This window comes from Zalophus californianus, chromosome X (assembly GCF_009762305.2).
Source record: "Zalophus californianus isolate mZalCal1 chromosome X, mZalCal1.pri.v2, whole genome shotgun sequence".
Lineage (NCBI taxonomy): Eukaryota > Metazoa > Chordata > Mammalia > Carnivora > Otariidae > Zalophus > Zalophus californianus.
Window position 1 is genome coordinate 125,618,663 of NC_045612.1, and position 25,650 is coordinate 125,644,312.

The 25,650-nt window shown below is 43.6% G+C and overlaps 1 protein-coding gene across 6 annotated transcripts in view; it reads left to right on the forward strand.

The window, feature by feature from the left end:
- Positions 1-25,650, forward strand: part of NLGN4X (neuroligin 4 X-linked) — a 280,407-nt gene that overhangs the window by 14,716 nt on the left and 240,041 nt on the right. For all 6 annotated transcript variants that reach the window (XM_027609210.2, XM_027609215.2, XM_027609212.2 and 3 more), the window contains exons 2-3: positions 17,202-17,372; positions 20,741-20,827. The gene's annotated coding sequence lies outside the window, so the exon portion shown is untranslated. The remainder of the gene's footprint in view (positions 1-17,201; positions 17,373-20,740; positions 20,828-25,650) is intronic.

Here is a 25,650-nt window from a genome sequence, read left to right on the forward strand (position 1 = left end):
CTATTTCAATTTTATGTATTATTTTTTTCGGGGTGGGGGTAGTGTATGGAGTGCAGGGTACAGTGATTCTAGGAAAGGATACGTCTTCATCCACTTGCAGTTGGGGGAATACAAAAATCTGCCTCGGTGATGATTAAATTGCCTTTATCACATACAACATAGAGTTTGTTGGATTATTCATGATAATATTAGGCAATAACTTAGAATCACAGGTTGTTAGGGCTTGTAAGAACCCAAACAAACGTTTGGATTCCCTCATTTACGTGGAAAGAGAGTCACATGGAGCTTCCATGATTTATCCCAGCTGGTCAGTACTTTTATTTATTTTACTTAAAGATTCTGTTTATTTGAGAGAGAGCATGAGTGTAGGGGAGAGGGAGAGGGAGAAGCAGGTTCTCCGCTGAGCAGGGAGCTGGATGTGGGGCTCGGTCCCAGGACCCCAAGATCATGACCTGAGCTGAAGGCAGACGCCTCACTGACTGAGCCATTCAGATGCCCCCGCTCGGTACTTTTAAAACACTGTTCACCAAACGAAGGTGAATTGCCTGAAATTTCAGGGTCTGATACATCTCTGTTTGCCAAATCATCCTATGCATTCACAGAACAAAGCACACGAGGTCAGTTTCAAAACCTACTTTTCTTTGCAGAAATTTAACAAGGTAAATGATTTTGCTGACAGGTTCCAGGGGAGGTCTTCAGCTGGGGGCGGGCGGGGGGAGGGAAGGCAGAACAGGGCGTTCGGTCCACAGGGGCTGGTCTGTGCATGTCCTCTCTTGGCATGGTATCTATTGATTACCCCAATCTGGGGGTGACTCGGCGAAACCTGTTTTTTGCTTAATTGGAGTATGATTAACATACAATGTTCTGTGAGTTTCAGGTGTGCGATATTGATTCGAAATGCTATAGATTCCTCCATGCTCCCCACCAGAAGTGTATTACAATATGATTAACTCTATTCCCTGTGCTATACTTTTCATCTCCGTGAGTCACCCAGAGGCTGTCCCTCTGAACCCCCTTCACCTGTTTCTCCCACATCCCCACCATCACCCACTGTGCTCCCTCTGGAGACCATCAGTGCTCTGGATTGGAGAGTTTTTTTTTTTTTTTTTTGGTAGGGAATTATGCTAACTGAACTAAGGCAGAGAAACAAATACCGTAGGATTTCACTAATATGCGAAATCACACACACACACACACACACACACACACACAAAACCCCAAAACAGATGAACAAACAAAAGACAGACTCTTCAATGCAGGGAAATCTGTATGTTTACAACGATTCATCCGTATCAGAGTCAGCATAAGAATGGCTGACTTACTGTGAGCATCATGCTCTATCTTGTGCATCAACAAAGCGCACTCTGACCCTCACATTTTTGGATAATGGTCTGTTGTCATGCACACCTGAGGAACCTGGAAGATTAGGGTGTCCCAGCTTTTATGGAGAAGCGTTTTGTGTCCCTGAGAATTAAGTATTGTTTGACACGCAGCTCGTCTGCATAGTCACCTGCCCTTTATGCTTTGCACTGTGACCTAAGATCCCGAGCCTGGAGCTACGGGGAGGGCGCTATCTTGCTGTTCCGCGTACTCAACGATTTTTCCCACGATGCCTTAATGCAAAAGCACTTGAAACGGGTCCTTTCTGATTTCAGTGAGAGGCATTTTGAAACTTGAACTTTGTTGTTATTGCTTTCATACCTCGGGGCATTGATTCCCCGGGATTAAAACCGGGAGCTGATTATTCCAGTGCATGGAAAATTTCAGCGATAAGAAGTTGGGAGACCCCCTCCCTCCCTGGGTTGCAATGCGGATCCTTTGATTCTTAAACATTGATTGATGGTACAGAATTTAACCCTTGTTTTTTTTTTTCCTTTAGGACATTTTTGCAGTACTGTTTTCATTTTTAGAAGTAAGCTTTAAAGTCGTTCTAGATTTACAAAACATGATGTAAAGAGGATAGACGGTGCCTGTGTACCTGCACCCGGTTAGCAGACTGCGTTGCCGTTGGGACGTGAGTCCCAAACAAGGAGCCCGCACCAGCGCATTACCGTGAACCAAACCCCAGACTTTACTGTGATTTCACCCGTTTTTACCTAATGCTCCCTTTCTGTTCCGGGATCCCCTCCGGGGAACCACATTGCATACACTGTTTCCCTTATTTCTCCTGTACTCTGGGGCGCTTTGGATGACCTTGTTTTTCATGACTTTCATCGTTGTGTGGTGTGAGGGTAGAATGCCCCCCCCCCCAAGCTCCAGTCTGTCTGATGTTAGAGAGTATTATGTGTTTTGGGTAGGGGGGGAGGTTGCACAAAGGTGAATGGTCTTTATCACTCTATCAACGGCGCGTACTGTGCACATGACTTTCCCTGATGATGTTGCCCGGCTAAGGTAGTGTTGCATTGCCGGGTTTCTCTACTCTGAAGTCTCCTGACCCCTCACCTTTCCATCCTCTGTGCTTTGGAAGCAAGTCACTTAAAGTACATGCAAGGTGGGGAGCATGGAGAATTCAGCTGCATGCCTTGGATGGTGCAGTACCGATCTCAGGGACTTAGAATTCTTCCCTGAGGAAGATGTGCTGCATCGTCCTAATTATTTCTCTATTGCATCATTCATTTACATCGGTATGGACACGTGGATGTTTAATGCATCCTTCCAGTACTGCTTGGCAGTATCCTCCAATACTTACTGTTACTCCTTTTGCCCCTTCTATTGTTCTGCTGCCGTGATTTGGACCCCAAGAAGTCTTTGCATTTTGGTAAGTCCCAAATGCGAAGACTCTATGTTTAAGAGCATCTTGTGGAGAAATCCCATCCAGGGTTTGGATGTAGAAGGAGGGTGGTGTTCTTGGAAGCTGTGAGTCACCTGCTGTGCCCTTGGGCGTTTCACTCAGAGCCTCGCTTGTGTCGGTCAGCTCTGCCCACCCCCTGCTGGCCCCCGGGGTGTTCAGCTTACAGAACTACTACCTTCCTGCAGAAAACCTCAGTGGACCGGCCAGATGCACAGTATCTTTGACAGAGCTTCCTTGCCTTCGCTTGCAAGCTTCTGAGGCAGGAAGCAAAGCCCGAGAGTGGTGTGGGCGCTGTTCCTTCCCACAACCCACGCTCGCATTTTACGACAAACACGTATGAAGTTGCAGGAACACACTGCTGACCCGAGACTTCCGGGGCAGACCCACGGAGGAGGTTCCGTTTTGTCATGTTGGCCGCCTGGCCCCGTGCTTCTGTTGGCCACAATCGCTACTTGAAAAAAGTAACCTCATTCTCTCACCCCGTGGTGTGCGTTTTGATATAAAACTTTAACATGCACACGGGTGATGGTCACGTAAGTATATCTTAAGAAGCATTCTTGTTGGAATTCTGGGAACTGGGTCCATTTTATAAATAAGGCGTAAGCACACTGTAGCCTTTTCAAGGATTTTTTTTTTTTAAGATTTTATTTATTTATTGCAGAGAGACAGAGAGAGAGAGAGAGAGAGAGAGCACAAGCAGGGGGAGGGGCAGAGGGAGAAGCAGGCTTCCCGCGGAGCAGGGAGCCCGATGCGGGGCTCCATCCCGGGACCCTGGGAGCATGACCCGAGCTGAAGTCAGATGCGTAACTGACTGAACCACCCAGGCGCCCCATATTTCTTTACATTGTATCTATCCATATCTATGCCATCTTGAGCTTTACACTTCCCACAATATGGTAGCAAAAGCCGCTTAAGGGTAATTACAGATCTTCTGAAGCATTATTTCTCATGATTCATTCTCGCAGAAGGTTATAACTTAACTTAATCATCGTCATCATTATTATTTTTTTACCTTTAGGATATTTATTCAGTTTTGGCTCCTGTAACTTATTTTCAAAACCTTCCATGTAAATGCTTCATCATAGAGGATGATGTATTTTGTTGTGTGTATTTCCTTCCATCTAGTGTTTTGATTTGTAAACTTTGATTTGTATCCTTAGAAAAATGACCTTTTCTATGTACTTGAAATCTGACTGGATATTTTAGTATGGAGAATTTCAAGTACTTGCAAAAAAATGGAATCATGAATCCCATGTACCCATCACTCAGCTTGAGAAAGGAAGATTGCATAGTCTAGTCTTTGCTATTTAACCTCACCTACTTCCCCTGTTCTCATTACGGCACCATGGAATTCATCTAAACATATGTCAGTATATTGCTGTAAGTGCTTTATCACACCTACAACTATAATCATCAACTTGCAAGCCAAAAAAGTAAAAAATGATTTTTTAATATTTTGCTACCTCACACAGGGCTACGCATAACAATAGGTCGATCTGTGTTTTGAACTTCTTTTCATCCATCTGCACGCCCCCTCCATTCTTTACTCTTCATCGCAGAGTCTCATTGAAGAAAGGGCTATTTCTACATAACCCACAGGAAAGTAGGTTATAATATCAGCAAAATGTAGCACTCGAGTTATTTTTAGAGGAACATGAGTGTTGTCCATAGTCTTCAGTCTCAGGTTGCAGCGACTCCTTAGTGGGGGTAAGCCCGCGTGGCCTGAGGCAGTGCTGCCCCCCCAGGAGGAAAGCTGCATGAATACGGCCATGTGTGTGTGTGTGTGTGTTCCCTGCATCTCCTGTGTTCTGGTTCCCAACAGATGCACCATGCTCATGAGAAGCAATGAGAAAGAGGAATGGAGATAGACTTGTTCCGTCATTCAGCAGACACACACACTCTTCCAATTTCTTCCCCTTTGCTGACTCAGTCAACCAAATTATGTCACTTTGGTAGAAGCCCATGTGGTGGATTCTGTTGGCAAAGACAAAGACCACAGAAGAGCAACCTAATGTATTACAATCGTCGTTGGCCATTGTTCCTACGCTAATGTGTATTTCTGCACGTGATTTTCTGAATCTTGATGGAAGTGTGCGCCGTTTTACTTATTTTTCTCATTTTATTGAGAAATAATTGGCATCCATCACCGTATACATCTAAGCTGTATGGCGTGGTAGTAGGATTTGCGTCCGTTGTGGAATGATTATCACAGTATCACACTTACCGCCCAAGGTTGAGTTAACATCCATCTTGTCACATAGATACAGTTAAAAAAAGAAGAAGAAAAAAATGTTCTCCTTGTGATGGGAACTCTTAGGCTCTATTTTCCTAACTTTTCTACGTGTCATGCAGCTTAACGATGAGGTTGACGCGATTGTTGTGCTGCCCATTACGTCCCCAGGACTGACTTAGCGTATCCCTGAGAGTTTGTGTTCTTTGACCAATTTCCCGCAATTCTCCCTCTCCTCCCCGCCCTGCCTCTTATAACCACAAGTCTGATCTCTCTTTCTATGAGTTTGGGTTATTTTGTTTTGTTGTTAGGAGTATTTCCTTCTTGTTGTTGTGTTTTTTTTTTTTATTGCTGAATAGTATATTCTGTTGTGTAAATATACAACATCTTCTTTATTCATTCACCCATATCGATAGACACTTAAGTTGTTTCCATGTCTTGGCTCTCGTAAATAATGTTGCTATGAATACGGGGATGCAGATACCTTTCAAACTAGTGTTTTCGTTTTTTTTTTTTTTTTTTTTTTGCATATGGTCCCAAAAGTGCAATGGCTGGATTCTATGCTAGCTTTGTTTTTCATGTTCAAGGGAACTCCATATTGTCTTCCGCAGTGAAGGTAACAGTTTACAAGCCCACCATATACACGGCCATTGTTCTCATGCTAATGCCCCATGTCAAGATAGCTTTGGGACAATCCAAGGACTAACAAAGATGGTTTCTTAGCACACTTGGTTTATTTTATCCCTTTTCCCCCACAGCTTCATTGAGATATATTGGAGTATAACACTGTATAAGCCTAAGGTGTACCCGTGGATTGGATATATTTATATGTAATATGATTACCACCATAGCTTTCGTGAACACCTCCATCCGGTCACATAGTTACCATTCCTTTTTGGTGGACAGATAGTTAAGATTTCGTCTCAGCAGTTTCCAAGCGTCTAATCCATTAGTGTTCACTATCATCACAATATCGTGTATTAGATTTCCATAATTATTCACCTTCCCAGTGGAAGTTGGGACCCTCTGAGCAGCATCTCCCCACCTCCCCATCCTGCGCAGCCCCTGGTAACCAGAATTCCACTCTCTATTCATAACATTATCTCCTCCTTCAGTATAACAGTGACCTATAGGCCCTTGGCAGAAACGGCTGTATGTCTGAGAACAATGACACACGTTACATATTTCACTTGTGAAACAGAATAAAAGGAACGACTTACCCACTTTTCAAAAGAATGCTCTTGCTAGATGAAGGAAACTGTGGCCCTATTGTTGGTGTGGGTACGGATGCATGTGTCTGGGCCCTTAATAAATCCAAACTTCTACAACGTACACTAGAGATCCCAAATTATGGTAAGTAGAAGATCATTGCAATTGATTACAAGAAGAATGCGTCAGAGGACTTTGCAAACTGACGGGTGCTGGATAATATTTAAGACATGACTGGATGTGCTCAGATGTGTGATCAGATGTGAATACATCTCCCTTACAAACAAGATTTACTGCCCTTGGCACTATTGATATTGGGGCTGGGTAATTCTTTGATGTAGGTGACTGCCCCATGCATTGTAGGATGCTTTGCTGGATGCCTGGCCTCAAGCCTCTAGATGCCAGGAGCATATCTCTTCCCAGCTGTGACCATCAGAAGTGTCTCCAGACGTGGCCACATGTCCCCTGGGGGCTAAAAGCCCTCCCAGTTAAGAACTCTGTTATAAAATGAGGTGTGCCTCAGCCACATTCTCATTCTCTTGGGGATCCTAGGAGCTGGGCATGACTGGAAACCAGGGGGCAAACAGGACAATACCCACAAGATCCTTGGAGCGTTCTCATAACAAGAATTGACCATGAATTGTATCTGCCGTAATAAGCATTAGGTTGATGTTCGGGCGCAGTTGTTATGAAGGGCTTTATCGAAAAGGAAAATGGAAGTGATGTATGTAAGGGAGAGCTTTAGAAAAAATAAAAAGAATAAAAAAAAAATTCTTGATAAGCATCTTTCAGATCCAAGTACAGAATGCCACGCAGCTAACTTATCTAAAATTGGGCAAAGCCATGTTGCAGGGGGAAATGCAGTAGATGGGAAGACGGTGTTTGAACATTTGACGTGCAGAGTGATTTACCGTTGTATAGACGCCCGCAAATCGGTGAGTGCTGCCCCTTAGTTAGAACTTCTTAACATCCGTGCCAAACACAAACAATGGGCTAAACAGAAAATGAAACGGAAGACTCATTGAAAACGGGGGTTCTATTTTCTGAGCTGTTACGCCGATTGATTAAGATTAGATTCTCCAACAAAATACGTTTTAATAGTCTGCGAGTGAATACAAGATGAATTTATATGGAAAAGTGTGTGTTGAAGAGACAGTATTATCAGCCTCAGAGATTCGGGATTAGTATCACCAAGCCCAAACAACGCAGATGTAAGATGTGCCATAAATGACTTCATAATAGCTTATTTTGTGTTATCATCGTTTTTAACTTCTGGAAGAAATAGTCACCTTTTACATTCTTACGATAAAAGGGTGATGTAAAGACAGCCACTTTTATTCGGATAGAAGTAAGTCGGCGCGTTGATGTGCCTCATCTGAGGTACACTCCTTCCCTGGTTTCTGAGAGTCTGAATGATACACTGCCGTTATCAAGAATTTAATTCTGTAACCTTGCATTCTGGGAGTGTATGCTGGTCTTTTCCTGTATATATTTCAGGTTTTATATTTGCTACGGCGAATATCATTTCATGGCCTTCGTTTCTAAATGTCCTGTCTACCTCTCTCCTTGCCTCCTTTTTTAAAACTTTGGTTATATTTTTGAAATGCTGACGCCATGGCTAAAATATTCAAACTAACTAATGGAACAGATTTAAAATAAGTTTTTGTTGCACAAGGGAAGAGGCAAATAAGTGAGGGTCCGGCAAAAATATGAGGGGAAACCCACGTATGATGCAACTATTCCATGCAGGGTTTAAGGTATGTATGCAAATTGCTCCCACCAACAGTTTGGTTGCAGTCGTCCTTATGTGGATAGCGGATGCATGTCTGAATGTGAATTATGCCGCTAGCATGCATTCTGACCTCATTCCTCAACCCGAAGCACATGCACAGAAACAGCAAGGTGGTTTTTGTGGGGTGGTAAAATGCCTGGTTGAAAGTAAACCCATCCAGCCAGTCACACAAATGTTCTGTTTCCACAATTCCAAATTCCAGTGTTGGTGTGTGTGTGTGTGTGTGTGAGAGAGAGAGAGACAGCGTGCGACTTTCCCGTTCGGTTTGTCTCCAGGTTTGACACTAGAAGTTCAAGTAGAAACACCACGAATCCAACCATGCCGTTTTACAAGTGAACCAAGCATTGTGGGTTGAATTGTGTCCCCCAGCACGGTAGAATAAAGTCCTCATGCCCAGCATCTCCAAATGTGACCTTATCTGCAAAAAGGTTCTTTGCAGATACAGTTAAGAGGTCAGGCGAATGGGCCCCGATCCCATGACATCTGTCCGTCTAAGACGGGAACACAGCATATGCGGACACAGGCACACACAGTGGGAAGACAGAGTGAAGACTCAGACCCACGGGGAGAAGACCCCTGTGGGACGATGGGGAAAGAGGGTGCAATGCACCTGCAGAGCAAACAATAGCAAGGATGGCCAGCAACCCCCCTGAGCATAGAAGAGGCAGCAGCCTCTTCCTTCGGATCCTTCTGAGCAGCGTGGTCCTGCCGGCACCTTGATTTTGGCATTTTGGCCTCCAGAACCTCGATGGGACAATAAATTAAACCGTCCAGCTTGTGGTGCTTTGTCCCTGCAGCCCTGGGAACCCTGCCAAGATGCAGGGCTGTGTGCAGGACCGACCCGAAGGTAAGCAGCCAACCTGGGTAGAGCCGGGTGAAGGGCAGAGCCCTGGCCCAGCCCCTTGCTAGTTCCTTAGCCTCGCCCGACTTCTCTGACACAGTCGGGCAGTGGGGGGGGGGGGCATCTGTCCTCCAGAGTCACCTTTGTTTCATCAGCGTCTCAGAGACGATGCCACTGCGTCTTATCACAACACCCACACGTTCTGGGGGTGGGGGTGCCGGTCCCCCTTTTTAATAGCAGCCCTCTGCACGGACGTGGTGGGGCTTCGTACTCCTCAACTGTAACATGAGTGGGTTGGACCGATCCCCAGGTCCTTTCCAGCTCATTCTGCATGATTCCAGAGCCATGATCATTGTAATTAAGACTCTTGACTTGAATGCGGCTCGTTTTAAACCGTGATTAGCTATACGCACGCTCTGTGTATTTTCTGAATAAACTTCACTGTGACCTGGTTAAGGGGTGCGTACGAATTGAGAAGAGGGGGCGTGCAACCAGAAATCTGGAGCAAATCCAGAGGTGCTGACGTACTGGACCACGTCTGGATGGTCACAAGTCTGGCTAGATCTCCAAAGCATGGTGCAGCATTTACAGTAGAAAATTTACATTGCGCTAAACCTAAACATGGGGCCTGGGTGTGATTTGTCACCTCCTATCTTTGCCTCTGTCTTGCTTCTGTACCTCACTCTGAGGAAATATCAAGTCCAGCATGGGTTTTCTCCAGCGTATTTTCAACTTCTAATCATGCATTATAAACAGTTGAGCGAAAGAGATTTCTCAACCTTTATAGAGCGGAATAGGATTTCTTTCATCTCCCAGTTGGTGTCAATGTCAGAACCTTTTGACAATATACCGAATGTTTTATACATTGAGCAACGAGTGCCTGTTGGAATTTCTGTGGGGAAGGAAGGCATGTCAGCTCCCTCTTGGTGCGTGTGGTCTGGTGGGGGATGAAGGCACATCTCAAATGATGACATTAAGTGCATGTGACATCATTACCTTAATAGAAGTGGCAGAGTCAATGTTTGTGGGGTTGGGAGAACATGGGGATTCTGGGTCCATGGGACGTCTTCCAAGGGAAGTAAGACCTTCCACTTGAGGGGGGGGGTTGAAACAACTTGAGGAAGCGGTGGGGAAGAAACAGATTTTGGACCCTGAAAGTGTGGCGTTCAGAGCTGGTGCTGAAACACTCCTGGGATGTGAATGAGGGACAGAGCTGGCTTCTGGACTCTTGGTTTGCCTCCGTCCTGTGCCCATGCATCCATGGTTCAGAGTAGATTCCCACCCATTTTATATCTGTCCTCAGAATAATGCTGTTGGGCAGATTGTCAGTGAAAGAACCCACTGAACCCTGTGTCTTAATTGCTTTTGAAGCCTATCATCTATGGCAGTGTTTCTCAAACTTGAGTATCAGAATCCCTTACAGGACTTCTGGGCTCCATCCATTAGAGTTTCTGAGTCATTGGATCCAAGATGGCACCCACATGAACTTGCTGCTACAGGTCTGGGGGGGTCACACTCTGAGAACCATTGCCGCTGGGTCTTTTCACGTTGTATTTCCACAAACGAACGGCTTAACTTTTGAGTCTTGTACTATTTTGGTCCCTCCTATTTGGAAGGTGGCTTTAACACTAACTCTGGGTCTGGTGGTTTGCTTTTGACATCGAGTCTTGCTCTGCTGATTTACACGTTGTATTTGTTTTCAGGGTCCCAGTCAGTTCAAGCCAGTGCATATTTATTGGGCCTCTACCGTGTGCTATGGACTGTGTGGGATATAAAGATTAATAATAACCAGCATAAAAAAACTCATTGATATGCTGGATGCTCTTTATTCCTCCATGCTTCCAAATGCTTGGCTCATAATTCAAATCACTTGAAGGCAGCTGATTGTTTCCCACTTCAGGGATCCAAGGGCACATTCTGTCTCAAACAAAGGTCTTGTAATTCCAGGCTGCGTGTAGCTCTCTTGCCTTCAGAGACTGAGAAACCATGAATAGAGCTTCACTCATTCATTCATTCATTCGATAGTCATGTATTCACACCTTATTTTGAGAAGGTCACCAGACCAGATAATGCAAGACATAGAAACATAGATAAGATTCAACCTCCTGATCCTGGTGAGATCACCGTCGCAGTAGAGAAGACAAAATGATCAATGAACTACTTTTACTACAAGGTATGCGCACCATACATTCCATAAGGAGGATGAAAACACAGACCTTGGGAAATATAGAGTCTTATTTTCCACCAGAATCTTATTTGGCACTGGTATCACTCGTGACAGTTTGTTATTTGTCTTTCACTGCATAAAACATTCCTCTAAAACACAGCTTAACACTGCAAATATTTATTATCTCATAGATTTTCTGGGAGTCAGGAATTGAAGAGCTGCACACAGCTCAGTGGTTCTGGCTCGGGGTCTGCCGTGATGCTGCACTCCAGTTGGAGACTGGGGTGGAAATTTTACAGAGGCAGTGGAGAATCTCACTTATGTGTCCTTCCCTCAGCAGGAGGCTCTAGTTCCTTGCCCCATGAGACACTCCCTAAGGCGAGTCACACAACTTTGGCTCCTGGCTTCCTTGATTTGGGGAGGAGAGAGACAGGATGAGAGGGAGGGACCCTCAGATGCAAACCATTGTCTTCTCTACCTTGATCCCGGAGGTGGTGCATCGCCGGGTCTGCATGCTGTTAGTCACACCTGGCACCAATCTGGAATGGAACAGCGGGAGGGTGTTGGTACCGGGAGGCAGGGACCACTGAGGGCCATGATGGAAGCCAGTGTGTCAAAGAAACTTGTACAAAGGAGGTTGCTTATGATCTGTGTCTCAGGATGGATGGGGTTTGGTGTGAAGGGCAAAGGAGGGTGTGAGTCGATAACGGGTGTGCGGCAAGTGTTGATAAAGGCGCTTCTTGAATGATGACATACATGCATGTGACGTCGTGTCATAATTCACACAAATGCACGTGAACGGGTTGAGTGTCATTTCAAGTGCAGGTGGTTGCGTTGGATGACTCAGTTGAGGTTGGAGAATTCTAGGTGGTGGAACCCAATGGTAAAGCCAATAGATGTTCTTCCGTCGGCTCTGGAGGAGCCCTGTTGTTGCTTTTGCTGAGGTGAACCATTCACAGAATGTCAATTTTGTGGCAGATATGATGGAGGCAGGTAGTGGTAGAGGTAGAGGTTGAGGCCATGAGGCTATTAGTGTGAATTGAGATCTAGCGGCAGTAGACACTGAGGAAATCATGACACTCCCGCGAAGCCCTGGAAGACAGTATTGATGGCTACATCTTGCGTGGAGAACCAAGCAATGGGGTTGCCAGTGGAGGCTGGTGTTATATGTCACGTGATTTCATTAAGGAAGAGAGAGGGTTCAGGAGTTGGGTGGACAGGTCAGCATTACCAGATGCTACAGAGATCTTTTGAGACTCGCAGAGAACAGGTTCTTCTTGGTGATTATAAGGTAATGGGTGGACTTGAAAAGGATGCACTTCTCAGTCCTCCACATTCTCTGGTTTATAGTGTTTCTTTCTGAAACTGGTCTCCCGTGTTCATTATCAAGACCTTCCCCACCATTCTCCTCATCTGCCCAAAAACGTACTTATGTCCTGACATGTCGTATCTTGAAAGAACTCGTCAATAACAAACATTTCTTTATTTCTTCCCACATCTCTCCTGCTTTCTATTCTGACAGCACACCTGGGCTTCGTGGCTTGCCCCGGGCACCAGTGCAGGGGCTGACCCTTCAGCACAGCCAACGTTCTTCTCGGAGTTTCTCCGTAGACTCTGACACGTTCTTTGCCCCTCCTTCAAGGGGCTTTATCCTTCCTTGAATTCCTGAACCTCCTTCCCTCCGGGTCCCCTCTACTGCCTTTCAGTTCCTTTCATGAACTTTTCTGGATCCTGCTGCTCCGTCTACTCCAGCCCCAGACCACTTCTCCAGCTTTCAGATGGTCCCACATAGCTTTGCCTCTGTTCGTGATGTAACCACGCCTTCTACCTGGGAGAGACCCCCATGGCCCTCCTTTCTGCTCTGACTTCTCCCGCAAGCCTCATCCTGCTCTCATGGTTCCGTCTTTTTGGACAACTTCATCTGTGTGCTCTGCCAAAAGCTCAGTTCAGTGCGTCCAAATTCAGCCCATCGTCATTCTTGCCAAGCTTGCCCCGTTCCCTGCATTTTGTTTTCCCAGCGGAGGCATCTTCTGCTGTCAGTCCGTCCTTGTGCACTTTGCATCCCCTCTCTCTGGTCTGCCTGCTGTAGATCCCTTTCCAGGTCCCCTTCTTGCTCTGGCTGTGATACATCTCTACTTTCCATGGCCGTGTTCTCACTTGACGTTTGCTCGTATACTACTGTCCTGGCTATGACTGTTCATTCTGTACCCTCTACTTTTAAAACTCTTCCTGCTCCACCTTCCTGAGTAATAGCTTTTGCATCAGAGGACTGTCCCTTCCAGAAACTTTCTGCTAAGCACACATGGTCTTCCATCTCCTGAACCGGCCATCTTCAAGTCAGTCCTGACCTGTCTTCCCTGGTACTTCCTGTTCTGGCCAAGCTGAGCATCTCTGGGATTCACTGCACCTGTTCCTGGCCTTTTGGCTCTCCCATCCTCAGGCTCTCCTGCAACCCAGGTGCTGTTGCATTCTCTTCCCACGTTGGTGGGGAAAACCACTCCTCCACTCCCGTATTCCTCCTTTACTCACACACGCAATACTTCCTGTCACCAAATGTATGGGGCTTTCCCCACACAGTGACATTCTCTGTGACGCTAGGAGGGTGTCCTACAATTCAGTTCAATTTGACACTAACTGGAGTCAGTGCAGATGCCACCAGTGAAGAGCTCAGTCCCACAAGACCGTCTCCACTGCAGATGTCAATTGCAAGCAGTAGGTCCCCAGGTGACTCACAACTTTTCTCCAATTTGACTACAAATCAGAGGTTCCCACAACCCCCTCCTTGAATTGCATCATTTGCTAGAACACCTCACAGAACTCAGGGAAACATTTCCCTAATGTCTTCCAGTTAATTTTATTATAAAGGAGATGATAAAGGATACAGATGGAGAGATGCATAGGATGAGGTTTGCGAGGGTCCTGAAACAGGAGCTTCTGTCCTCCTGGAGTTGGGGTGCACCACCCTCCCAGCCATGGATGTGCTCACCAACCCCAGAAGCTCCCTGAACTCCATACTTTTCCTCTTTTATGGATGCTTCATCATGTACCCGGGACCAATCTTTAACTCAGTCTCCAGCCCCTTCATCTTTCCAGAGAGGATGGACAGGGGCTGGAAGTTCCAAGCTTCCAACCATGACTTGGTTTTCCTGGTGTCCAGCCCCCATTTTGAAGCTATGTAGGAGCCGACCAAGTGTTGCCTCATTAGAACAAAAGACACTCCTATTACCCAGGAAATTCCAAGGGATTTAGGAGCTCTGTATGAGGAACCAGGGCCAGAGACCAAATATTAGAACAAAGATGTTCCTAGTGCTGTTATCACTTAGGAAATTCCAAGGGTTTTGGGAACTCTGTGCCAGGAGACCCAGAGGCAGAGCCCAATACGTTGTTTTTTTCCCTAGTATTTCACCCTTAACCATACCTTATCCATGACATGAGGCCTAGACTCTGTCATGCTCACTTTCTTCTCTAACTTTGGCATGCATTATGGACCCTTGTCCTCTGGCACTCATTACTTTCTACCAAAGGAGCCAGGCCCCCTGATATTTCCTGGCTATGTGAAGTTGATTTTTTTCATGCTCCGGTTTTCTCATCCATAAGAGAGTTAAGTAGAGAGTCCCTCCATCTAGAGGTGTTTGCAAGACGAATAAGTTAATGAAGCAGGTAAAGTACCTTAAAATATAAGCACATCATAAGGCAGGCTGTTCGCGGCATTTATTTTTAATTTTATCTTCCTCCTTCTTGCTCTGAAATGTTTCACAAAGGATGGCTTCATGTTACACTTAAAATCAACCCAAAATTCCCTTTACTGACCTATTTGGCTTTACACAGTGAACCTCCTGCCCACCTCCACAGCTTCACCCCATAGCACTGTCTGATTACCACCCTGCTGGTATACCAGTTGTCTTTCAGTTCTGTGATCCAACTAAGCATGTACTGAATTAGGGCATTGCCTGTGCCACTTCATCTGCCTTCTCCCTTCCCACATAAAGTGGGTTACATGCTCTCCTGTCTTCATATTTAGCCTACTCTTTGCTTCCTTCTTGGTGCTCCCTCACATTGGAAAGCGTTTTTATTTTTTGCCCACTTAGATGTGTTTTAATGTTTTCCTGCCTTCCCTTAAAAATGTGTGTTTCAGTGAGTTCAGCTCAGAGGAGACGCTCATTGGGTGATGGTTGAAGAAATGAGTAGTTACAAGACACTGTGGATATTCACTGAATGAATGAGAAAAATCAAAGGTTGCAGGTTGAGGACAAGTGTTAACAACCCAGACATCTCAGTTTCTTAGACAATATAGCCAAACCAGAGACAGTATGAGAGAACATCTTTGATCCTTTAACCTATTTGTTGTAGAAGGAAGTTTGTCTTCCCCCTAAGGGAACATGGTTCTTCCTCAATTATTGAGCTTATAAACTAGCATGATTAACTGAAAATGTGTGGATTACTCAATATACTTATGTGATTTGTTTTTAAATGTCTTTTTATCTTAATTTTTTTTTTTTTTTTTTTTGCTGGTAATCATTTCCCTAGACTTTTTACAATTTTTTTTCCCTGTATTTTTTTTTAAAGACAGCATCAGAGAAAGGCTTCAAATTTTTCATTCTAGTCCATGCCTAGAAAATTGAAAGTGATAAATTTTAGGAATCTTAAGGATTTTGGAGCTTAATTATTTAATGTCTTACATGAAAGCTATAAATTTGCTGTGCTCTGCTGTTTGTTTCTACTCTTTGCTGAATAGATGACTTGAGTCCTTTTTAATTTTGTTGTAAAGGTTTGGGTCAAAATTAGCAACGTGGGACAAGAAATGAATTTCTTGAGAGTTCATCCAAATTGTGGGTTGACTTAGGAGGAGTAGAATTGTGTAAAACTGATGGTATGTATTTTAAGTTACGCTTTTTACATTCTAAAGAGAAATTTCTCTCTTCGTTGTTTTTCACTTGACTTTCATAATGCTAAAAATTAAACAATTTGAACATTGTATAAAACTGGGAGCAAATCCAAGGCAGAAACAGATGTTTTATTAAATATGCATCTTTTCAAAAATGGATATAATTTGGAAGATTGTTCTGTTTGAGAGATGGGAGATAGAATTTGGGTTACATAAATTAGGTTACTTATGTTAATTTGAACATTTATCTACACATCTGGAAATATCCAGGATGACCCCTCTGAAACGTAGACATACATTCCCTTCTTATGTGAGCATGCCTTTTATTTATTTATTTATTTATTTATTTATTTATTTATATAGGTACCCAAGAAACCTATCAAAATGAAAATTCCTCTCATTTTCCTTGCAGCAATTTGGCAGGTCACTGCGACTCAAAAGAAAATTAAATAAAGGATAAATAAGCGTAGGAATTTTAAAACATTTTTAGGGGCACTGGGTGGCTTAGTCGGCTAAGCATTTGCTTTTGGCTCAGGTCATGATCTCAGAGTCCTGGGATCGAGCCCCGCGTCGGGCTCCCTGCTCAGTGTGGAGTCTGCTTCTCCCTCTGCCCCTCACCCCCTGCTCCTGCTCTCACTCTCAAAGTACATAAACAAAATCTTAAATTTTTTTTCAATACCTCTGAAATATATTTAGGTTTTAAAAATCAGTTTATCTTCTCCAGTTTTTGTGCGCGTGTGTGTAAGCCTGGTGCAGTCTTTCATAATGGTGCTGTCGAAGCCTTGGGAGCCCCGAGCCCAGTCGTGGTGCAGACTTCTCCAGGACGCCATGGGCTCTGGTGCAGGTTTCTGCTCATGCTTTCTGTAGGCTCTCCTCTGACAAATAGGGCCCTTCTCCCCACTTCTGTGCAGCTCCCAAGACTCTCTTAGAGCTGTCACCTCCACCAAACCTGGTACTTTCTATTCCTTTATCAGTGGTACAAGAGCTCCTGCAATTAATTATGAGTCCTTGCTCTGATGATGCCCTCCCTCACAAGGACACAAACTCACTGGGGGCACGGGTGGTCCCGATAGTCTTTGGAATTCCTTTTGTGCCCTCATTTCTCATTCGTGGTCTGCGTTCATCAGACGCTTGTGAAATGAAATGACAGGATTTCTAGACTGTATTTCTTACAAGTTAGTTAGGAGTGAAGGGATACAATCATTTCAGTGCCCTCTTAGAAAGCCAAGGGTATATGAATGCCATCTTTTATGAAGGTATTTATATCTTTCTATCTTATATTCTAGGTATCATTTTGACCTACCGCCTAGGGTGATTTGCAATGGCCATGAACATCTTCCTGAACCCCCAGATCTTCAGTTGTAAAGATGAAAGTATATGGAGAGGCTTTCTTGAAACATTGTCATAGTGTGGAATAATATATCATTCTCCGTTCCAAGCCTCATATTCCTCAAACGGTCTGTATGCTTTGACTAATGTACTCTCTGTACGCTAAGATCCTATTAAAACGATATAATTTTGTGGTAACATTTGCTAATATATGAATGAACTATAATATTGTTAATATATTAGTAACTCATAAATATTGCTTTAATCAGTGCTTCCCCCTTTTTAATATACCTTGACTATTTGAAAACTATCATCACAGGCCATAGATGTCTTTAAAAGTCTCTTGGGGTGCCTGGGTGGCTCAGTCGGTTAAGCATCTGCCTTTGGCTCAGGTCATGATCCCCGGGTCCTGGGATTGAGTCCCGCATCGGGCTCCCTGCTCAGTGCGGAGTCTGCTTCTCCCTCTGTCCCTCCGTCTGCTTATGCTCTCTGTCTCCCCTCTCTTGCAAAAATAAATAAATGAAAATCTTTTGAAAAAATAAATAAAAGAGTCCTTTCTAGGGGTGCCTGGCTGACTCAGAAGACCATGTGACTCTTGATCTCGGGGTTGTAGGTTCAAGTCCTATGTTGGGTGTAGAGATGACTAAAAAAAAATAAACTTAAAAAAATTCTTTTCTATATCAATGAATACATATTAAGTACAGTGTAAGTCTTTATAAATGATAAGTGTATGATAGGGTATACTTTCTATGTCAAAACTTAGATTTTACAATGTAATGTCACATCACTTCCAAGATAATCCAAAATAATCAGCTATTTGTAGTCATATTTATCTGTCTTTTAAGGTCTTTGAGATAGGCCATCCAGGCCAAATGTAATAGTAAAATCAAGAAGTATTTTAATCTAAGAAAAAAGTAGTATTTTAATCTAGAGAATTTTTTCTTTAACCTTTGAGATATACTATTCAGCACATGACTGTATCTTATAATTTAGCTTCAAATACACAAAGTTAGGCTTCCTGCACCATGTCCCACGGTGAATCATGGAGCAGAAAACACATGAGAAAAATGGCATATTTGCATGAGGGAGTGTTGGTGATTTGCATCCTCCCTTGATTTCAACGGTTAGTCCCAAAGTGGCATAACTAGGATGGATGTCAAATTGGGCCCTTCTCTGTCTCGGACTCCTCAGTGTTGGGGCAGTTTCTCACACAAAAACCAGTCTGGGAGAATGTTATGTTGTGAGTTCACACATAAAGGGTTATCCTCGGAGAAGAAACTAAGAATACTTGGAATGTATTCAACCTTGCACAGCAGGAGACATAATACATTAAGGTGGGGGGTAGGCTCCAGTAAGGGAGGTAGGGGAGATGGTCAGAGGGAGGGAAGCAGGACAGGTGGAGACACTCCTGATGGAGAATGCACCAGCTTCAAATACTGTCCTCCCAGACAGAACGAGTGCGGGTGAACAGAGTTCTTTCCAGGGACTTTCACTCAGCTAGATGTCCACGTGATGGGGCTATTGATTTTGTTCCATCAGACTTTAGTAATAGCAGATTTTAAAATAAAACGCATGGCAATATGATTAATCATTCCATCCTACTTGTGTACCTTAAAAAAACACACAAAGGAAACCAAGAAACAAACAAAACTTCAACCTTAAGATAATAATGAAGGAATGTTTTTCTCTACCCCATCACAAGAGAGAAAAAAAAAAGTACAACCGGTCAGACGTAATCCATACTAATGTTTCTAGAACTTTCCTGAACCACATATATAGTTAACTTCGTAGTTGTGTACCTAACACTCGCCTGTGGGTGAGAGCCAAGAGATGACCTGGGATCAGGTGAAATAGAAATAGGGCCGGTTTTCAAGTTGTAGTATTAATGATAAAGCTGGTATTCAGTGAGCTTCTACTGTGTGCATCACTCATGCACTATGAGGTTGTCTTTGCTAGGGATATCAAATAGCCCTCCTTTCGCTGACAAAAACCATTTCAGCTATAGATTCCCACAGTGTGGGGACGGAGGATGCGGGACAGAAGAGATGTTCATTGTCCCACCTGAGCCCGGGTAGCAAGGTACCTCGTGTTGAGTCCAGCCCTACCTTTGGCAGCTCTGTGCTCTTGGGCTAGTTGCCCAGTAGCCCTCTGGTGCCCTTTTCTCAACTCATGGTGATAATGCTCTTCCCTACCTTCTACGGTTCTTGAGAAGATAAAAAGAATCCGTATATAAAGCAGCCGGTATGTGAAATGTTGACCCACCGCATAGGCGTTAGCTACTGTGGTTCATTTAGCTGAAGAGGCAGCTCGATTTGGTAAAGTGAGTGATGTCCAGGGACACTCAGTTCTTCCTCCCTCTGCCTCGAAGCCTATGAGCCGCGTGACTTAGCCTGTGAACATCGGTTTTTCTAACTGTAAAATAGATGTCTATAGGCACCCTGCACGGCTATAGAAGGGTCAATGAATGCCATTGTGATTGTTTTGCACAGGAATTCATTTTCACAAATATATTTCAATCAACGGTGTTCATGAAACCCCTAATAATAAGTAATTGTGCTAGTTGTTATGAGTGATCAAAGCATCATTAAAATAGGACCCCGCCTTCCCTCAGTTTAATAATGCACTGGCTCGTTACCTTTGAAACCCAAAGACCTCATCTACTTGGTACTGATACTCCTCCAGCCTTGAGGTAGCGGGACGAGTGCATTAAATGAAGTAGTCTCTCTTTCCACTCACTCTGCTTCCTAGTGCTCTCAAATGGTGGGTGTCAGCGGCAAGTCGGTATTCTGTCAAATAGCTCACAAGGAGCCACTTGCCTTGTTGTGATCCTCACTTGCAAGTAGAACGAGCAGCGTTGGGTGAGAGTCACCCTCTAAAGAGAAGATTCAATGTTGAGATGACAAGAATAATGCTCAACGATCCTGGGATGATTACTGCTCCATTAGACACGGGTTTTCTCAGAGCCAAGCCAAGCACATGGCGCTGTGTTGGGTCTCGCCCATCCTGACACATTGCTGTAGGGGAAAGAGCAGTGTCTACAGATAAATGATTTCTAAAACATGGATTGACTCTCTTCACCAATTGCGTTTTGCAAAGATGGAAAACTTTTAACTTAAATAAGCTGGACGGCAGGTAGACATGGGCTAAATGGATTGTCATCGTCAACAAACATGGAACAGAGCCCAAACGAATGCAGACCCAAGACTGGAAACCTCAATCTGTCTCCATGGATTCTAAATCTTCATGCTGCGTGAGGACCAGGTTGGACGGTTGTGGCTTCTTCAGTTAGCCACATCTGTGCAGGTGTCCTGTCATGATTAGCAGCTTGACTTATTAAGAACCCCGTTAAAGATCACTTTCTGCCTTTACCAGCTAGTTCCTATAACAACCCAAAAGAAAGTTTATGTGAGCAATAGAACCTTGACTTTGAAGCAGGCACACCATTCTCTTTCATGGAGTGGACCAATATGTCTCTTTGTCGTTTTTATTTCAATAGGGACAAATGTGTTGAGATGGAAAAGACAGCAAGTATATGTCCATGGAGGTGTTTCTGAAGGCATCTTCTTAGAAGGACAATGTAATGGTGAGTATCGAAATCGTTGACTTCTGCCGACGTACGTTATTGATGCGTTTGCAGCCTGGGTAAATCAAATCTAGCAATGCTTTCTGGATCCTTTGATAGTAAAAATAGTTTTCTTTCTCACAATCTATTGGAAATGAACCAAAGGGCAAAGCGGTGATTTCAAGCTCATGTGGAGTGCATATAATGGCACGCGTTGGAAATTGAGGAGTTTGTAATAATCGCTTGTTCCTCCAAATAGCGACAAGGCTGAATATGTCTCATGAATTAGGTATACACACATGAGAGGCTCAGCTTTCTGACTCACCTCGTATAAACCTTTCCAAAATTCACCCTCAAGCCTATTGGCCACTAGAAGCCCACTCTGTTCTCCAGTGAGCATCTCAAGCTATGAGGGCATTTGAAAGGCAGTGGCCCCTCAAGAATGGGATCCAAAATGTCAGAGGTGTGGTTCTAATGCAAGCCGAGGGGCCCACTGAGACCACAGGATCTTTCTCTCTATCTGGAGAACAGGAATAGAGCACATCCCAAGGAAGGGGAAGTGGGTAGAATACTTTTGTGGTCTCTGGTTGGGAGCACTTGTTAGTAAAATCGTTGCACACTTCAAAATCTGGACCCGTCCCTTCCCATACTTAGATTTGAGAAAGGATGTGTTTTAATATGTTTCAGGTAAATGGTTATGTCTTTTCATGGCTCAGCTGTCAATTCAAGCCCTGCTAAGGTAGTATTTATGATTATATTACTCACATATTCGTTTTCTACCATTTTTCTCATCAGTGTGAATACCAGGCTTCCAAACATTTTCCACCATTGAGACCACAAAATGGCTTTTAGCTTCTTTAGACCCGACCACATAATTTCCATATCTTTGCTCTGTCGGTAACAAACTTACGCAGGATTCCTGGATTCTACAGGATTGTCAAGGTCGTGTTTTTTCTATGAGACCCTTGTTCCCAGCAAACTGGATTTTTAAACTCCTCCCCCATTTCCTGCCATTAAAAAAAAAGAAAGTGCTAGTTTTTTTTTCCAAAGACTATTTTTAATTGACAAAGACTCACGCTGTCCCCCTTTTGTTATTAACATGCAAATTTGGAAGATGATGATAGATGGGAAAATGATTACTATTTTTAGCTGGTATAGGTTATTTTACCAAAGGCATTCAAAATACACGGGCCTTTCTCATCAGCACATACACCTAAATCATCATAAACAGCCCATTATGTAAATTCCTTTGTCTTCTGAATTGTGCAGCCTTCTAAAAAAAAAAACTGGGCTTCCCCCCACCGCCCCCGTTTTTATTTCCTTTTTTCAATCTGGAAGAGTATTGCTGTCTAACCGAGGCATGAAGTCTTGGAACGATTTGTCTTACTTCTCACACGATCTGATTTTGTAACAGCAACCCGATGCGTCTTGGTCATAATCATTTCGGTAGCCGCGGTGCTAGGAGCACTCTGTTTAATACAATCAGGCTGTCCTGCTTCCAAGGAGAAGCCGTGGTAATAGGTCTGGCATTGCGCTCCGAGCCGTGGACCAGTCACAACTCATAATGTGACAGCTCCCACAATGAAACCCAGAGGCAACATTATATAAAGTGCACAATCAGGAGAGGAGAATGAGGACTTCTGAATCTAGAAAGGCCTTTTGGTTTTTGGCCATGGGCACTTAGGCTCAGTCTGCATTTGAAACCAGCAGGCTTTATCGACGTGTATGTGCAAGACGTTGTCTAAATGCCCGTCTGAATCTGGGTGTGCTTGGCGCTCACACTTTGGGGTGGCCTCGATGAGGGGTGCTCCCAAGTTGGAGCACGTCTGAATTGGGGTGTGCTTGGCGCTCACACTTAGCGGTGGCCTCGACGAGGGGTGATCCCAAGTTGGAACTTCCTATATTATGTGCTGAGGACAGATGCGTGGCTAGATGCAAAGCTCACGACAGGGAGTTTTCCTGTTTGGGCATTCCCAACACGTCTCCATGAGAACTGAGAACTCTATGGGTCTTCATGTGGAGTCATTGTCATTCACGAGGGGTGCAGGCTTGTGCATGGGACAACGGTGCCTTGATCTAGGTCTGCTGATAGATGTAAAGAATAGAGAGACAGGCATCCATTCCCCATTCACAATGGGGCTTCTGAGATTATAAATGAGGACAACCAGCTGCCTTGGAAAAACAGATCATTCAGGAAGCCTCTCTGATACTTGAAAATTTCAACGTATGCCACTTGAATCACATTTTCTATACAATGTTCCCTGAGCATTTTCTGCTTTTGTAACCCCTTTGAAGGGAGACTCTTTGCAATGGATTTTCATAGCTGTCTGGGTTGGCATTAGAAATTCCTTGATTTTATTCCCAAGATGGCTGATTAGTTCAGTTCAAAACTGATGGCCAAGGATAATTCCTTCCACGGCAGTCCCGGCATCGTAATTTTCATTTTTAAATGAGGGGATCCAGGGAAGAACCAGGAATTGGGAAGTTCAGGATTATATGGAACTGAATTTATGAGTGTATCAAAGATGCTGATGATGAGGACTTGTGTAGGGGCTAAAAATAAATTTGAATTTTGAGATAGTTCGTTTATACTCTATTTAGTTCTGAACTCAATATGCCGATCGATCTTTTATTAAACATTTTGTGATTCAGAGGGACACAGAGGAGTTTTGTGAATCCATTTGGTACGGCAACTGGGATGTAGATGTAAATATAATAATATAAAATTTACATAAATATAATAAATAACATAAATATTATATGATTTATATAATATGTAATAAATACTTTGTTTTTGGTTCTCCTTGATCCCTTTCCTTTCAACTATTTTCCAAACCCATAATGTGTCCTTTGCACCCACACAATACTGGTTGTTTCCCCCCCTAATTTAATGCCGCTTTTCTGCCAAAACGATGTATTTCAGAGTAGGATAAAGGGGCAAGTGTATCTAGTTGAGGAGAGCATTTTACACTATTTATGAGTTATTTATGCATAAATTAATTCTGTTGCTCTCTGGAGGACATAAATAAACTCAACTTTTGAGTAAATGACCTTGAAACACGTGCAGGCGTAAGGCGAGCTAGCTATGACCTGTCTGCTATGACCTGTGGGCAAGTCACCTGTTTTTAGAGAGGTTTATTGGAACACAGCCACACCCTGGCATTTACTTTTTTTGTCTGTATCTGTTTTACACCTGCTGTGTCAGAGTTAAAAGTTTGTCCAGAGCACAGGACCTGGGAAGCCAAAAAAATTTATTATTTGACCCTATATACCATGAGTTTCCCAATCCATACTTTAGGGCGTGGCATGATGTTTTGGAAAGCGGGAGGGCCGTTCATGGAGAACATCTTGGATTCACAAATCAGTCATGAATATTGATATAAAAATTATTGTGTATGCTTAGATAATACATGCACATACACATGTACATGCATATGATACATGTGTGTGCATACATGCACGAATGTATTATGTCTGTACACATATATACATAAGACATAGGTGTGTACATACATGTTTTCACATGGAGAACATCTTGGATTCACAAATCAGTCATGAATATTAATATAAAATGAAGTATGTATGCTTATATAATACATGCATATACACATGCACATGGATATGATACGTGTGTACCTACATGCACGAATGTATTATGTGTGTACACATATATACATAAGACATAGGTGTGTACATACATGTTTTCACATGGAGAACATCTTGGATTCACAAATCAGTCATGAATATTAATATAAATTGAATTATGTGCATGTGTGTGCAAGCACATATGCATGTATTATGTATGTACATATATGTATACAATAGTATATGTTTTTACATTGGAAATTCTATTAATACCTCTTCTACACCCTTTTAGACACAGAACAGGTGTTTGTAACCTGCAGCGTGGGATGCATGCATGAGTGGGGTCTGGGAGCCCTCGGGAATATCACCTGTGAAATCTCCACGCACAGGGGGAGATTTGATGACCATCCACACGGCGTGTGTGAGGCCGCTGACACACACTGCTTAGCATGCATCCTCTTTAGCTGTTGCAGCAATAATTCTGATTGCTGCGTCTGGTAGGACTCAGGCTCCCAGTTAAGCCCCAGTTGACCGTGGGGAGCCATCTTGACCGGTGTTGCCATGCCCCTGTCCGTTTGTTTTGTGATGTAGAAGAAAAGAACGCTTGATTAAGTGCAGGCAATTACTGTGACTTTTTATCCTGCTTCACTAAACTTTTCAGCAAAGTGCATTCGATAAAGTTAAAGCCAGGGAGTTCATTGATTCCATTTTTGGTGTGTTTGAGAATTTGAGAGCAAGATAATTCTGACTCAGCAGGCTTCCTTGAAGTGGGTAATTAATATCCATAGGGAATGGGGTTGTTTTGTTTTTCTCCGGCAGGTTGTTGGATGTCATACTTGGCGTGCTGTGGTAATAAATATTAACAAAATATATTTCACTTGTAGATGATGGAGGATCTTTTGCTTAAGAATGTTCCCTTATATGCCCTACTTCTTTCCCTTTCTATAGTGATTGATGAAACAGGAGTTTCCGTGCTGTCCCTCAGTATGAATTTATTTAACCATGAGGTGGGGTCGATGGGGAAAGGCAAAACTTTGGTGAGCCAGAATGTAACCTAATCCACACGAACGTGGTTAATACGCTGGAGGGGAGCACCGTTCCCCGTTCCCTTACACGAAACTTCACAGTGTCCTTTAGATGCAGTTGGAAATTGAAGTAGAACATTTTCACTCTTCCCTGTACCGAGACCAGTGTGTGGCATGTAGGAGATTCTCAGGAAGTGTTGGGTGAACGTGGGTCAACACGCTCAACCCTGTAGT